Source organism: Phoenix dactylifera, chromosome 14 (genome assembly GCF_051530095.1).
Source record: "Phoenix dactylifera cultivar Ajwa chromosome 14, Ajwa_hap1_PhDact_Kaust_v1.1, whole genome shotgun sequence".
NCBI lineage: Eukaryota > Viridiplantae > Streptophyta > Magnoliopsida > Arecales > Arecaceae > Phoenix > Phoenix dactylifera.
The window spans coordinates 12,461,138-12,475,478 of NC_143203.1; the positions used below are offsets into that span (position 1 = coordinate 12,461,138).

The following is a 14,341-nucleotide window of genomic DNA, read 5'->3' on the forward strand; positions in this document are numbered from 1 at the left end:
ATTGAAAGACTGATTGGATAAAGTTAGGGTTCATCAAGGCAATTACTAATTTTAGTTTCACTACTTTCACTCGATTAAAAGAAGTATGCTGCAATTGTTATTCATTAAAAGACTGAGTTACCACCTCTGATTTTATTTTACAGCTTTTTTCTCTTTTCAGAGCGATCATGCCTTCGGTTTTTTATCCAGAGAGCCAAGAACAACTCTTCTTTTCCCCTTCCCTTGGGCCAACTCTACCCAGGCATTTCTCACAAGCATCGCTCGTGTCCCACCCTTGTTGCTCTTGCTCATTAATCAAGTGATCTCAAGATGGCTGTAGCCAAACTCCTGCAATGTGCCGGTTTGAACTTTCATGAGAACCCGGTTGGGACATGCACACATTTGATTGTTATATAGGCTCGCCTCATTATCTAAAATAAAAAACATTTCCTACCAAAGGATCGGTCAAATAATATCACACTGGTAAATAGCGCAATACTTCGTAAATTTCTGCTATTTGAATATTGAACATCATAACCATGAATAGGAATGAAACAGCTATATGAACTATTGGGGAGATCATAGCCTCTTTTCCTTGGGTAATATGAGCCCATAGGTTATCTCATTCAACCATCAACATGATTGCATCTCTCTACCCTAAGGATCGTCTCAATACATTATTCCCTCCATTATCCTAACATATATATACCTTGAAATCTAATTAGCAGCCTTAATTGAGTTTTCTATAGGAAAAAAAAAATAGCAGGTGTTCCTTCTTCTTGCCTTGGACATTCTTGACTAAATTATGGATATGCCAAGGCTTGCTCATTGCATAGTATTATTTTGCATAGCACCAATCTATATGAACTGATGAGAACCTTCTGTACTCAAAGCTGAAGGGCCAAGTCTATATCATGATAGAAAGGCATCCACCTTCTAATAAATTTTAGCAATCAAAGTAACAACAGAAGCTCTTCGAAACACCCCGTCGCGCAATATCGAGCTTCATCACCTCCTTTTCATCCTCACAAAACACATCTTACATCTACAACCAACATCCATGTTCAACAAAACCATTTTTGCTTGTTTTTATAGAGAGGAGACACCCATGGGCATATTAGTTTGCATTCCAAGTACTAAAACTATTCACTAGCAACGACAAATACAAGAACTGTCTGCAGTTTACAAGCATAGTTACATTCCAATAGTACTAAAACACTTAATAAAAGAAAAAGAACTTATACGCTCATTCTCCAAAAATATAAAACTAAACTGAATGAGAATAATCTGATCTGAATTCCCTGGACAATAGACTAGTTTTTCTTTTAACCTTTCCAGCTAAAGCTTGAATAAATTTACTGTGTTATTCCTTCATGAAATATATTTCTGCTACTGCTACATAAACAAGGTCACCATCAATCTGAAGATTGAAGACAAATTCTTCCTCGTGAATCAGGGAACTGGGGCTTATCCCAATGGCCACACCTCTCTGAGCTTCTGGGTTCGAGTCTTGGATGTTGCATTCTCAGTATTCAGACCTGGATAATTATAGTGCAAGTGGATCTCCTTCCCTTTCCTATGAAATAAAAGAGGGCGGAGAGTGGGAAATTCCTCCTCCAGAGAATGGGACAAAATGGATTACAATCGATTAAAAGTGATAACAAAGGAAGACATTATATGGATTTCTGTATGTGAGCACATTATGCATTAACAGTTCTCGCCATCCACTTGAATTATACTTTCCTTGTCATATAGAATAACATGGAAGTCAACTGGATCAATTTGAAGTATGCAGCTCAGATATCATGGGACCTAAACCTAGAAATCAGTAATAAATTGGATAAGCAGCTTAGAAGTAGATATGATTTCTACCAAAACCCAGAACTACATATCGATCTACTGCAATTGTAAATTTGTAATCTCTTTATTTTATTAAAAAAATAAAGGATTCTAATATTCATCCGCTTCATGCCATATCCTTTATGGTAAATCAAATATCATGGCAAGCTACAAGAACGTTACTTCGTACCGCAAGGTTCCATAATCCCAAAGGTCTTGTGAGCAGCACCTAAGAGGACTTTTATCGGCTGGGGATCTTACCTATGCAATATAAAGTGATAAAGTTATGGCAATCTTTTCAGAATCTTGTCTACATTATTTTCCTGTACAGCAACTTTCAGATACCGAAAACGGACTCATGCGCATCCAAGGTCTTTGTCCAGGTTGGCAAAAACATAATTTTCTTCTCATATAAACATCCCATAGATTTATTTGTGAAGTATTAATTTAGAATGGGTTCTCAAGTCCAGCTAAAATTAACTTTTATTCTGAACACTTAGTCAAAGGTAGAACATAGAGAAAAGCTTAGATGAACATCACCTACAACATTAATGCCATGGAAAAAAGCTGCTGGTAGATACACAAAAAATTCTTTGGTTTATTCTCAGGTAACTGGACTAAACCAAAGCATCCCTGTGATCACTCAGAATCACATCATTGCATTTAAACTAAAACTGTGTTTAGATGAAAGAATTAAATCTCCTCTGAACACTTTGCTTAATCAGATGCATATTAAAAAAGAAATGGCTTTGGACCCTAGAAATTCAGTTACAAACATCTGACAGATAAACTGAAATGAAAAAGACCATGTAGTGTCTAATTTCTTATAAAGAGGGAACAAAACAGTGCATGATACCTGTCAGCATACACTGGTAATAAAAACAAATATTGTAATGATAGTATACTGCACCTTAACTGCTTATTTTATCGAGATATGAGAATACTCAGTGAAGGCTGGCGCAGCATATGTAAAAGCATAATTCTGCATATTACTGTGTCTCACTAGTAGTTTAGCATATGTAATTTTGAAGGTGCATGTTTAACACTCAGTCATCCAAAAAAATCTAATCATAAAGCTATGATTAAGTAATAAGTACTAACAACGAATTGAGAATAGCAGAATCACAAAGTCAGTGCTGATGTTTCCACTATATCAGGAGAGACATTATCTGCAAAAGAAAATTTTAAGGTTTTGTTCACTGATACTATATTTCACAGTAATATATAAAGACTAAAATTAGCAGAGGTTGTTAAGATCAGTCAATACCATTTGGTACACCTGTAGAAAGCATTCGATCTATGTTACCAATGCGCCTCTGTATTGACTTCAAGAGCAAGTTCAATGATGAAACTCTCTTGCAGATAGAGGATATCTTGACTGCATGTTGCATAATGAATGGGATGGGTGCATCTTCTAGTAGCTTATCTAGTTCTGCAACAACAACATAATACAGGAGGATTTAGCAATCAAGAATAAACTTTAAAAAGACATATAAAAGTGCACACGAATGCATGTTGAGACGATCACCAATATGGAAAAGAAAAACATGGTTCAAGTACAGCGGCTCAAACTAACTTAGATTTGCACTGATTTATTTATTCAGAAAATAAGTACCTATTTCAAGGAAAAGTAATTAAAATCAACTTGTGCCACATAAATTTTCAACAGAAATAAGGTATACTACAATAGAACAGGGGTCTAAGTACATGTCTTGGGCATGGCTATGAGTGTTATCTCCTATATGGCGACCGGTGCTAGGAAATATTTAAACCACTAATTTGTAAATCTGGAGGAAAACATAAGTGAATAAACTATAAAAAATTAGAAATTTCACAGGAAAAAATAACTGATTTATTGGGCTGTTTGGACACGTGATTTCCTCATATATATTGACATCCTCCATATGATTGGGAAGGACATGGGAGAGGAGTTAGGCAGAGGAGAAAGAAGATATAATCAAAGGATGGAACAAATCCCATCAACAAATTTACAAAATGCAGTATATGACCATGTCACGCCCCGAGCCCAGAACGCGGCAGACGCCGCATGCCCGCACGGCGGGCCGCACATGCGTGCAAGGCAGCTGATTCTATCGAAGAAATTACATATGTTTAAAGATGACATAAATATTTAAGTTGGTCAAAAGCAGTCTTCAAAATAGCATATGCCAGCATAATTCAAGTGTCCAAGCTAATCTAACTAAAGGACCCATAACTGAAGGAATCGTCGGAAAATCTAACGCACTCCCCAATCCCGTGCGATCAAGCCTCTGGATCTGAAAAACAGAGAAAATAAAATAATGAGCTACACTAGCCCAGTAAGCAACAAATACCCCAAAGCGGGGTCAGAGCATATCAAATCAAAATATAGGATAATGTATGGAATAAATCATAAATAACATCGTTTTACTGTTTTCAAAACTTATTATTATTTTTTCAAAAACTCTGATACCAGATTCTCAACATAATAGGCTACGGTCACGTAACCCAGTGGCATGGGTTGCACAGAGTACCAGAAACCACTATTGTTAGTCACCGGTGGCAACGGTGTCCAGAAACCACTATTCTAATCACCGATGGTGTGGTGTCGAAACCGATTCCTCACAGATTACAAGTCGACAGGTCCAACGTATAATCTCCATTGGCGGGGCCAGAACAGAACAGAATAGATCATAGCCATGCTGAGAATGCATATATATATAAACATATTTCATAAATTAACCAGTCATAGTTTACGAATTTAAGAGCATATAACAAAATTTTCAGATGAAATTTAAACATGCCAGACCCATTTTACTAAATGCAAATCATATTTCGAAATTTAATCCACTGATAGTTATTTTATTAAATAATTTGAAAAATGCACTTTGAAGCATTAAGTTACTTACCTCTTCTCGCTTAACTCCTACTTCAGGTAGGCGGATCGGGTTCACCTGTTACATTTAATTAATTTCTTTATTAATTTTAGATCAAAAATAATATTATTGGGTTTCGGGTTTCGGATTTTGGGTTTCGAATTTCGGATTTTGGGTTTCGGATTTCCGAGTTTCCGGGTTTCGGGTTTGGATTCCAGATTTTGGGTTCGGGTTTCAACTGGGCTCAAGTTGGGCCCACAGTGAATCGGGCCCAAGCTTGGCCCAGTTCGGCCCACATGGGCCTTCTTCCTCACCGAGCTCTCCATGGACAGGGGAGATGGGAGAACAGGAGAGGAAGGGGGATCAGCAGGGTGGTCGGCCTAGGTGGCCAGCCTAGGCTGTCGGGGGCCGTCGCCCGGTCGACGGCCAACCGACCACAGTGGTGGCCGGCGGTCGCTGTGGCAACGGGCATGAAGACAACCGAGCATGGTCTCGGTTTGGGGCCAAAACAAAGGGAAGAACTCAAGGATGTTTAGCAACAGAATAAAGAGAAAAAGAAGGGGCTTATCGGCGGTCGACGAAGGCGGTGGATCCCGGCCGCAGGTGGCTCGATCCGGCAGCTAGCAGCGGCGACGGCGGTGGGGTTTCCAATGGCCAAACTAGATCAAAAAAATAGGGGAATAAGAAAATCAAAGGAGCTTGGCTCTCGGGGTGGCTGAACTCGATTGAAGTGGCGCATGCGGTCACCGGAGAAGAAGGAGAAGCAGGGAAGAGAGGGGGGAGGAGAGAAGGTGCTCGGTGGAGGATCCAAGGGAGGAGGAAAGGGGGGTTTTATAACCCCACTTCAACGGCTCCCCGCTGTGAAAATCATGGTAGTGAGGCGAAATCAACGGCCGCTCGTGCGGCCGTAGGGTGGCCGTGGAACAACCACGGGGCTGCCGCGTAACGCCCGCGGCACCCCGCCCTCGCTGTGCCCGAAGAAGCCGGAGGGGATCGCATCTGCGATCCCCTACTCTAGCCCCTTCCAAAAGGGGAATGGGGCTGAAGTCGGCTGGGGCTGCCGACTTCAGCCCCGTATCTCACATTCTCTCCCCCCCTAAAAAATTTCTTCCTCGAAATTTGAGAGATCTATGCCTTTCAAATTTAAAGATGCTCAGCTCATTGAGTAATATAAATCCAAGATCTCATTCTTCTCGATCAAAAGTAGTGTGATAGATAACTTTGGATCAATTATCAAAAATTTCATATAGACTCGTAAGGATAGCACTAGATAAGTGACTAACTAAAATCTCATATTGAAATTATCATCTTGATGCATATTCACTCGAGATCGGATTAGGATCAATTCACAATAGAATTGATTAATATTAGTTGTGTTTGGGATAGAATTTGAAATGAAATAGATCTCATACACTTATCATGGTAGTGTGCTGATCCCTCAAAGGAGAATAACCAACCTTAGAGTCAAATCATTATATTGCTAAGAGTATGATTCACAAAATGAACATGTACTGATGATCATTAGATAGCAACGAGCTATCTCAAAAATGATTTGCATCAAATAACAAAAGCAAGTCTAAGAAGGCAAAGTATTAATACCATGATTCAATATGCCACAAAGCTTTTAACTTGAACTTATAAATCATAATATGGGAGCAAATAATGCATGGTTTATTTAGATACTTAACAAATTAGTCTGTATTTAATTAATAATCAACCAATCCTGGTCATGATATACTCAATTTTTTCTTAGCATACCCAAAAATAGCAAAGTCTATCCAAGAAATAATATAATCATATCATGATTGACCTGAGAATTAATAGTATTCACCTTCCCTTATTAACAAAATCTTTCATTATTGAACAACATAGTCTTTCACATAACACAGTCAATATTTTTGACCAGTTTAAATTGACTCAGTCCATCATACTTTCGTTGTGCAACTCTGATCAATATTTTCCAAAATTTCTTAATGATCCTAGATCATCAACATTTTTTTTTATAATATCCAAGCAAAATTTTATCCTTGCTTTCCAAGTACACTAGGTCATGATTAACCCTTGAGATAGTTGCCGTATTTGTACCATCATATGATCAAGTAATCATATTCTAGATCCAAATTTGAACTAAGCCAATTCTAGTTTCCTTTGACAATTCCATTATACAAGTTGATATTTATTCTAAGCTTCGATAATTAAAAGATTCTAGATTAACTTACTCAGGAGCCTACTTAATCATCCCGAATCTTTTCTTTTAGGCTAAAATTATTTGGGCCTCTCATGAAATCCCACTTGCATTTCACATATGATGATACAAAATCCATAATCAACTTATGGCCTTGATTTATAAATATTTAACTCACAAGAATCTAATAATTTGGTTTAAAGATTTACAAGAAATTCTACTAAGATATATGCTCTATGTTTTTACATTGAGATCAACTCCTCAAATAAGTAAAATATTTTTATTTATAATACTTCAAACATTTCGAGATCTTGTAAATCTACTGGACTTAGAGAATTTACTAATAACACAATGATATCCATATCGATCAAAATCAAAATACTATACTTTCCAACAATTTTTTTTTTGCATAATAGATAGAAGTACCTACACTAATGACACTATGATATCCATATCAGTCAAAATCAAAAATACTATTCTTTTCTTTGACAATTGAAATTCTCCTTAATAAGGAAAACCATTAGAAACTATTTCCAAATCACAAAGTTAATATCGCTGACCAGCTTAAAATAATTCAAACAACCAATATTCTTATAATTTACTAAATCACTTCCAATTAAAATATCAATCTGCATTGTAATTTGAAAAGATCTAAAATTTCAAATTCTAGGTAAAGCCAAAGAAAAATTCTAGAATTGCATCCCAAATATGTTTTCTATCTACACAAGAGTTTCGTACATGATCCACATACAGATTTCCATCCTCGAAGAATATTTTCTGGTCCAAGCTTTAAACATCTTTTTATAAATGAACCTTAATTTACCACCAAAATAATTAACTTCTACTAGAAGCAATATCCACAGTGCATGATATCAAGTTAAACTTCCAAAATAATTACATTGCACAATAATATCCCATGATTAATATTCCTTCACTTAATTTAGTCAAAATCTAATTCATCATAACTTGAAATACAAATGGCTCTACCAAGAAAACTCTTCGAATAGCTTATTCACACTTCAGTTACGACCATAATTAGGTTGCATTCTAATTTTAGCATTTCAAAATTCTGATACAATAACACAAATTTATCAATAACAAAAGCAAATAAATACCTTCGTCTAATGGCCTAATGTCTACCCATCTCTTAAACTTTTCGATGAATTCTAAAGATCCTAAAACTTAAGCTCCGTCTGACTATTTCAAACACAATCCCTAGGAATCTAAAACCTGAGCTTTGATACCACTAAATCTGTCACGCCCCGAGCCCGGAACGCGGCAGATGCCGCACGCCCGCACGGCGGGCCACACAGGTGTGCAAGGCAGCTGATTTTATCGAAGAAATTACATATGTTTAAAGATGACATAAATATTTAAGTTGGTCAAAAGCAGTCTTCAAAATAGCATATGCCAGCATAATTCAAGTGTCCAAGCTAATCTAACTAAAGGACCGATAACTGAAGAAATCGTCGGAAAATCTAACGCACTCCCCAATCCCGTGCGATCAAGCCTCTGGATCTGAAAAATAGAGAAAATAAAATAATGAGCTACACTAACCCAGTAAGCAACAAATACCCCAAAGCGGGGTCAGAGCATATCAAATCAAAATACAGGATAATGTATGAAATAAATCATAAATAATTTCGTTTTACTGTTTTCAAAACTTATTATTATTTTTTCAAAAACTCTGATACCAGATTCTCAACATAATAGGCTACAGCCACGTAACCCAGTGGCATGGTTGCATAGAGTACTAGAAACTACTATTGTTAGTCACCGGTGGCAACGGTGTCCAGAAACCACTATTCTAATTACCGGTGGCGCGGTGTCGAAATCGGTTCCTCACAAATTACAAGTCGACAGGTCCAACGTATAATCCTCATTGGCGGGGCCAAAACAGAACAGAACAGATCATAGCCATGCTGAAAATGCATATATATATATATATATATATATATATATATATATAAACAGATTTCATAAATTACCTAGTCATAGTTTACGGATTTTAGAGCATATAACAAAATTTTCAGATGAAATTTAAACATGCCAGACCCATTTTACTAAATGCAAATCATATTTCAAAATTTAATCCATTGATAGTTATTTTACTAAATAATTTGAAAAATGCACTTTGAAGCATTAAGTTACTTGCCACTTCTCGCTTAACTCCTACTTCAGGTAGGCAGATCGGGTTCACCTGTTATATTTAATTAATTTTTTTGTTAATTTCAGATCAAAAATAAGACTACTGGGTTTCGGATTTTGGGTTTCGGATTTTGGATTTCGGATTTCGGATTTGGATTTCTGGGTTTCCGAGTTTCCGGGTTTCGAGTTCGGATTCCAGATTTTGGGTTCGGGTTTCAACTGGGCCCAAGTTGGGCCAACAGTGAACCGGGCCCAAGCTTGGCCCAGTTTGGCCCACATAGGCCTTCTTCCCTACTGAGCTCCCCATGGAGATGGAAGATGGGAGAACAGGAGAGGAAGTGGGATAGGCAGGGTGGTCGGCCTGGGTGGCCAGCCTAGGCGGCCGGGGGCCGTCGCCCGGTCGACGGCCAGCCGACCACAGTGGTGGCCGGCGGTCACTGCGGCTACAAGCATGAAGACAACCGAGCATGGTCTCGGTTTGGGGCCAAAACAAAGGGAAGAACTCGAGGATGTTTAGCAACGAAATAAATTGAAAAAGAAGGGGCTTACCGGCAGTCGACGGAGGCGGCGGATTCCGGTCGTAGGTGGCTCGATCTGGCAGCTAGCAGCGGCGACAGCGGTGGGGTTTCTAACAGCCAAACTAGATCGAAAAAATAAGGAAATAAGAAAATCAAAGGAGCTTGGCTCCCGGGGTGGCTGAACTCGATTGAAGGGGCGCACGCGGTCACCGGAGAAGAAGGAGAAGTAGGGAAGAGAGGGGGGAGGAGAGAAGGTGCTCGGTGGAGGATCCAAGGGAGGAGGAAAGGGGGGTTTTATAACCCTATTTCAACGGCTCTCCACCGCAAAAATTGCGGCGGTGGGGCGAAATCAACGGCCGCTCGTGTGGCCGCGGAACGACCGTGGGGCTGCCGCGTAACGCCCGCGGCGCCCCGCCCTCGCTGCACCCGAAGAAGCCGGAGGGGATCGCGTCTGCGATCCCCTGCTCTGGCCCTTTCCAAAAGGGGAATGGGGTTGAAGTCGGCTGGGGCTGCCGACTTCAGCCCCGTATCTCACAGACCATTTCATAGGAAGTCAGATGAGAGCACAAAAGTGCGATCTAAGTACCAATTAACTTAGCCTAATGCTAGCAAAATAATGATAAATAATAGGTGTTAACATTTACATGATTAAATATTTTATCCTTAGCACTTATTATAATTTTTATCATTATATAAATTCATCTCTTCCCAGCTGCAGAACAGAGCCCAAATTCAGCCGTTCGCAAGCACCTCAGCATCCTTGCCGCGTCTGTGAGCCGCATCAACCCTATCAAGACCCGTCTGCGTCTTACGATCCGTGATCGAATCATGCCGTGATCAGCCTTTCTCCCAGCTCCAACGATGAAGCCCAGCCATTCAGCATCCCATGAAACATCTCCCAGCCATGTCTGCCTCTTCCCTTGTTTCTTCCCAAAATAGAGCATACGAATCTCAGCGTCCGCGTGCAGCCATCATCTGCGAGCATCTCCGCATGCCATCCAGATCCTCACAAGTCCACGCGTGCATCCCAGTCTTCCGCGTCCACGCTCCTTCCGGCCGTCCGCGTGCAAAATCCACCGCGATCCAGCCTCTCCCAGACATCCCGCGTCCGTGATCTCAGCGTACGCATCCCAGCTCTTCCGTCTTCCTCGCAGTCCACGCATCCTAGCTCCTCTTGAATCTCCAACGATCCAGGTTCTCCCAGTTCACAGCGCGTCCCAGCATGCCACGTTTGTCCGAGTCCGCATCCCAGCTCCAAACCTCCTTCCGTTCGCGATCAGATTTCGTCCGCGCTTCCTAACATGCCACGTCCGTGAACCAGCTCCCCCGAGTTCCCAGCAACCGTGATCCCAGCTCCAAACCTCCTTCCGATCCCGAGCATCTCCATTCCAGCGTCACAGCAAGATCACACGCTCCCGGATCTTTCTCCCATGCATCCAAGGCCCTTCTACCAGATCCCACACGTTCACAGAGCATCTTAGCGGCCTCATGCGATCAGCCTTCCAGCCACGTCCGTGAAGCCTTCCCGCATCCGATTCTTCCGGATCCACGCGTTCATCCTTCCATTCACGATTAGATCTCGTCCGCGTTCACAGCAAATCCCGTGATGCATTCCAAAGCTTCCACATTCCAGCTCCTCTCGGATCCCTAACGATCCAGCCCCAGCATCTTCCTCGCAGTCCACGCGTCCATCCGTGCTTCAGCCGAGCCCGTGTCACATGCGTCCGCCCGCTTCTTCTGCCTCTCCAATCTTGGTTGAGCCTCTCCGCGTCCGGGATACTCGGCAGCCAACACGAGAGGAGCATCCCGTGTGATCAGGGGGTCCACTGGGAGATATAAGGAGCTCTCTTCTCGGCTGGAGGGGAAGGGATTTGTAAAAAAAAGAACAGAGCCTCAATCCCTCATTCGAAAAACAGAGGAGGCCCTCTGTCAAAAGGAAAAAAAAAAGAAAGGGAAACAGGGCCTCCCCTGTTTCCGAAAAGAAAAGAAAGAAAGGAAAAGGGGAGAATGAAAGGGGGACTCATTTTTAAAATGAGTGGCTGATTTCTTAGGAAGGGAGATGGAGGAACCTTTGATGTATTGCTCTTTGAAGTAAACTCTAAACTTTTGCCGTGAATGAATTGTATTTACTGATATGTTTTTGATCCATGCATAGTTATTTCGTAGATAGCTCTTTAATGGATTATGATTATTGATATATGGATTGCTTTAGTATTTGATTCGTCGTAGACGTAGAAAGCACGACGAATGCTTAAAAATTGAGTTCATATGTTCATGAAACATATACCATGATTAGATCTATCCTACCATTCATTTTTAATCAAGAACCATAGAGTTTATTTCTTGAATGCAATATCGTCAAGGGGGATTCCAGATCCCTACCATCTTTATTTTATTAAACTTTGTTTATTGCTATATTGTTCTCCGATTTTAATTTTTGAAAATAAAAACATAATTTTAATCCACAAATTTATTGAATTAATTAATCTAAAATTATATTAAATAATCTCATATATATTTCGTTCCCTGAGGATTCGACCTCGGACTCCCGAGAATTTACTACTTGTGCGATTCTCCTGCACTTGGGAGAACAATTTTATTTTTGCATCAAGTTTTTGGCGCCGTTGCCGGGGATCGGCTTATTTATTAGTATAATTTTAGATTTAATTAATACTTTAGTAGTTAGTCTTTTTCTTTCGAAAAACAAAAAAAATCTTTACTGCTGTTTTTTTATTCCCTGCACAGTCTGCATCAAACTCTGATATCAAAGAAATTAACCGTCTGATTGAACTCAAATTTGGGCGTCAGGTGCAGGACCTGTGTTTCTTTCATCGGAACGGTCTGATTGACATTCTGAAACTTTTAAGACCATTATATTAATACGAAACCTTGCTGCTTTCTGTTTTGAATTTTCTGCATATAATTGTTTTAGAATCAGAATTTTATTGTTATCATATCTCATTAACCCTTGTTGCTAATTGAAAATTTAAGAAAAAAAAACTTTAAGAAAAGAGAGGAAAAACCTAAAATTTCAAATTTCAAACTTCAACTCATAAAATTTTTTTAAAAAAAATAAATAATTTGCTTGATCACCTATTCAATGAAATTTAATGTCATGTCATAAAACATTAAAAAAAAAAATCTATTGATTGTTGCATATAGTATAAGGCATCAACATAAAATATTCTAAGGGCTGAACCCATTTAAAAAAATAAGGTCGGAATTTCATCACTCGTCCTTAGCCCAAAAATCACCCCATTGCATAAATATCCTAAGCTTAATTAAAATCAACTAGACGTTTGCCCCTAAGGACATTCGAGCTGAATAGGACGAAGACCACCGAAAGTTGCACCAATTTTGCTCTGTGGCTTAGTTGATGTCTAGGCAAGCTTTGTCCCTATAAGGGAGACAGTTCATCTGTTCGAGGCAAGTGGGTTTTAAGTGGGACCTTTGCGAACGCACCGTGACCCCTCCACTTACCTGGAAGCTTACCTGGTCAACTCGGTTCATTAGACCGGATTGGAGGCTTAGGTGCCCTCTTCAAACCAGTTAGGAGCTGTCTAGAAATTTAAGAAAAACATTAGAAATTGAGGTGTAATGTTTAGTTGCATATTTGATTGTGAATAGATTTTTATTTTAGGGTGTAGTTTTAGGGTATCTTTAGTTGGTACTTATATTTATATTTATTTTTTTAAAAAAAACATAAAAAAATTAATTAAATTTTGTATGCTAGGTTGGAATAGGGACGACACCGGTCGATTAAGTCGTACAACTTTAGATCATCCCTTAGGACACATCCTTGAAATTCCTTCGCAGTATCTCACACCTTGTGAGATGGCAAATTTTCCTGATGATGTAGGAAGTCACCATGGTGATGAAGGTAGACCCCCAGTTATGACACATCGACAATACTTACATCCCACTAGGACTAGTCAACCTTCATGCATGATTATTCCTGAAAATGTAGGACACTTTGAAATCAAACCAGGAGTAATTCAATTGCTGCCCAAGTATCATGGGATGGAATCCGAGAACCTTTATCTTCATCTTAAGGATTTTGAAGAAATTAGCATCACATTTAGAGTGCCAAATGTATCGGAAGACGTCCTTAAATTGACCTTGTTTCCTTTTTTCTTAAAGAATAAAGCCAAAACATGGCTGAACTCCTTGAGACCTAGATCGCTAGGAACATGGCATGATATGTAAAGAGAATTCTTGAAAAAATTCTTTCCCGCACAAAGGACTAACTTTTTGAATAGGCACATTAGTAATTTCCAACAAAAAGACCATGAAACATTTTATGAATGCTGGGAGAGATTTAAAGATTTGCTTCTCTCTTGTCCTCATCATGGGTTTGAAACATGGAGAACCATTAGTTTCTTTTACGAAGGGTTGTCTCCACAGTTGAAACAATTTATAGAGACTATGTGCAATGGTCTATTTCTAGAAAAGCAACCCGATGAGGCATGGGACTATTTAGACTCGAGACTGCACAATTATGGGATACAGGGGATAGAGTGAATAAACCTTTGCCTAAGCCTACTAGCATTCCACACGGGGGCCTTTACAACCTTAGTACTCAGGATGATATTCAGGCTAAAATGGCAGCGCTTACTAGGAAGGTAGAGGAAATTGAACTTAAAAGGATTGAACCCGTCAAGACCGTAGAACATAACAGCGAGTGTTGTAGGATTTGCGAGATGCCTGGCCATCTCATCACTGATTGCCCCACAATACCCGCATTCAAGGAAGTCTTGCACGATCAGGCCAATGTTATGAATACCTATCAAAAATCTTTCAATAATCCTTTTTCGGGT

The 14,341-nt window shown here is 39.6% G+C and overlaps 1 pseudogene; it reads right to left on the reverse strand.

The window, feature by feature from the left end:
* Positions 1 to 13,781: 13,781 nt before the first annotated feature.
* LOC148703812 (small nucleolar RNA R71) lies at positions 13,782 to 13,879 on the reverse strand (annotated as a pseudogene).
* Between the last annotated feature and the right edge of the window lie 462 nt (positions 13,880 to 14,341).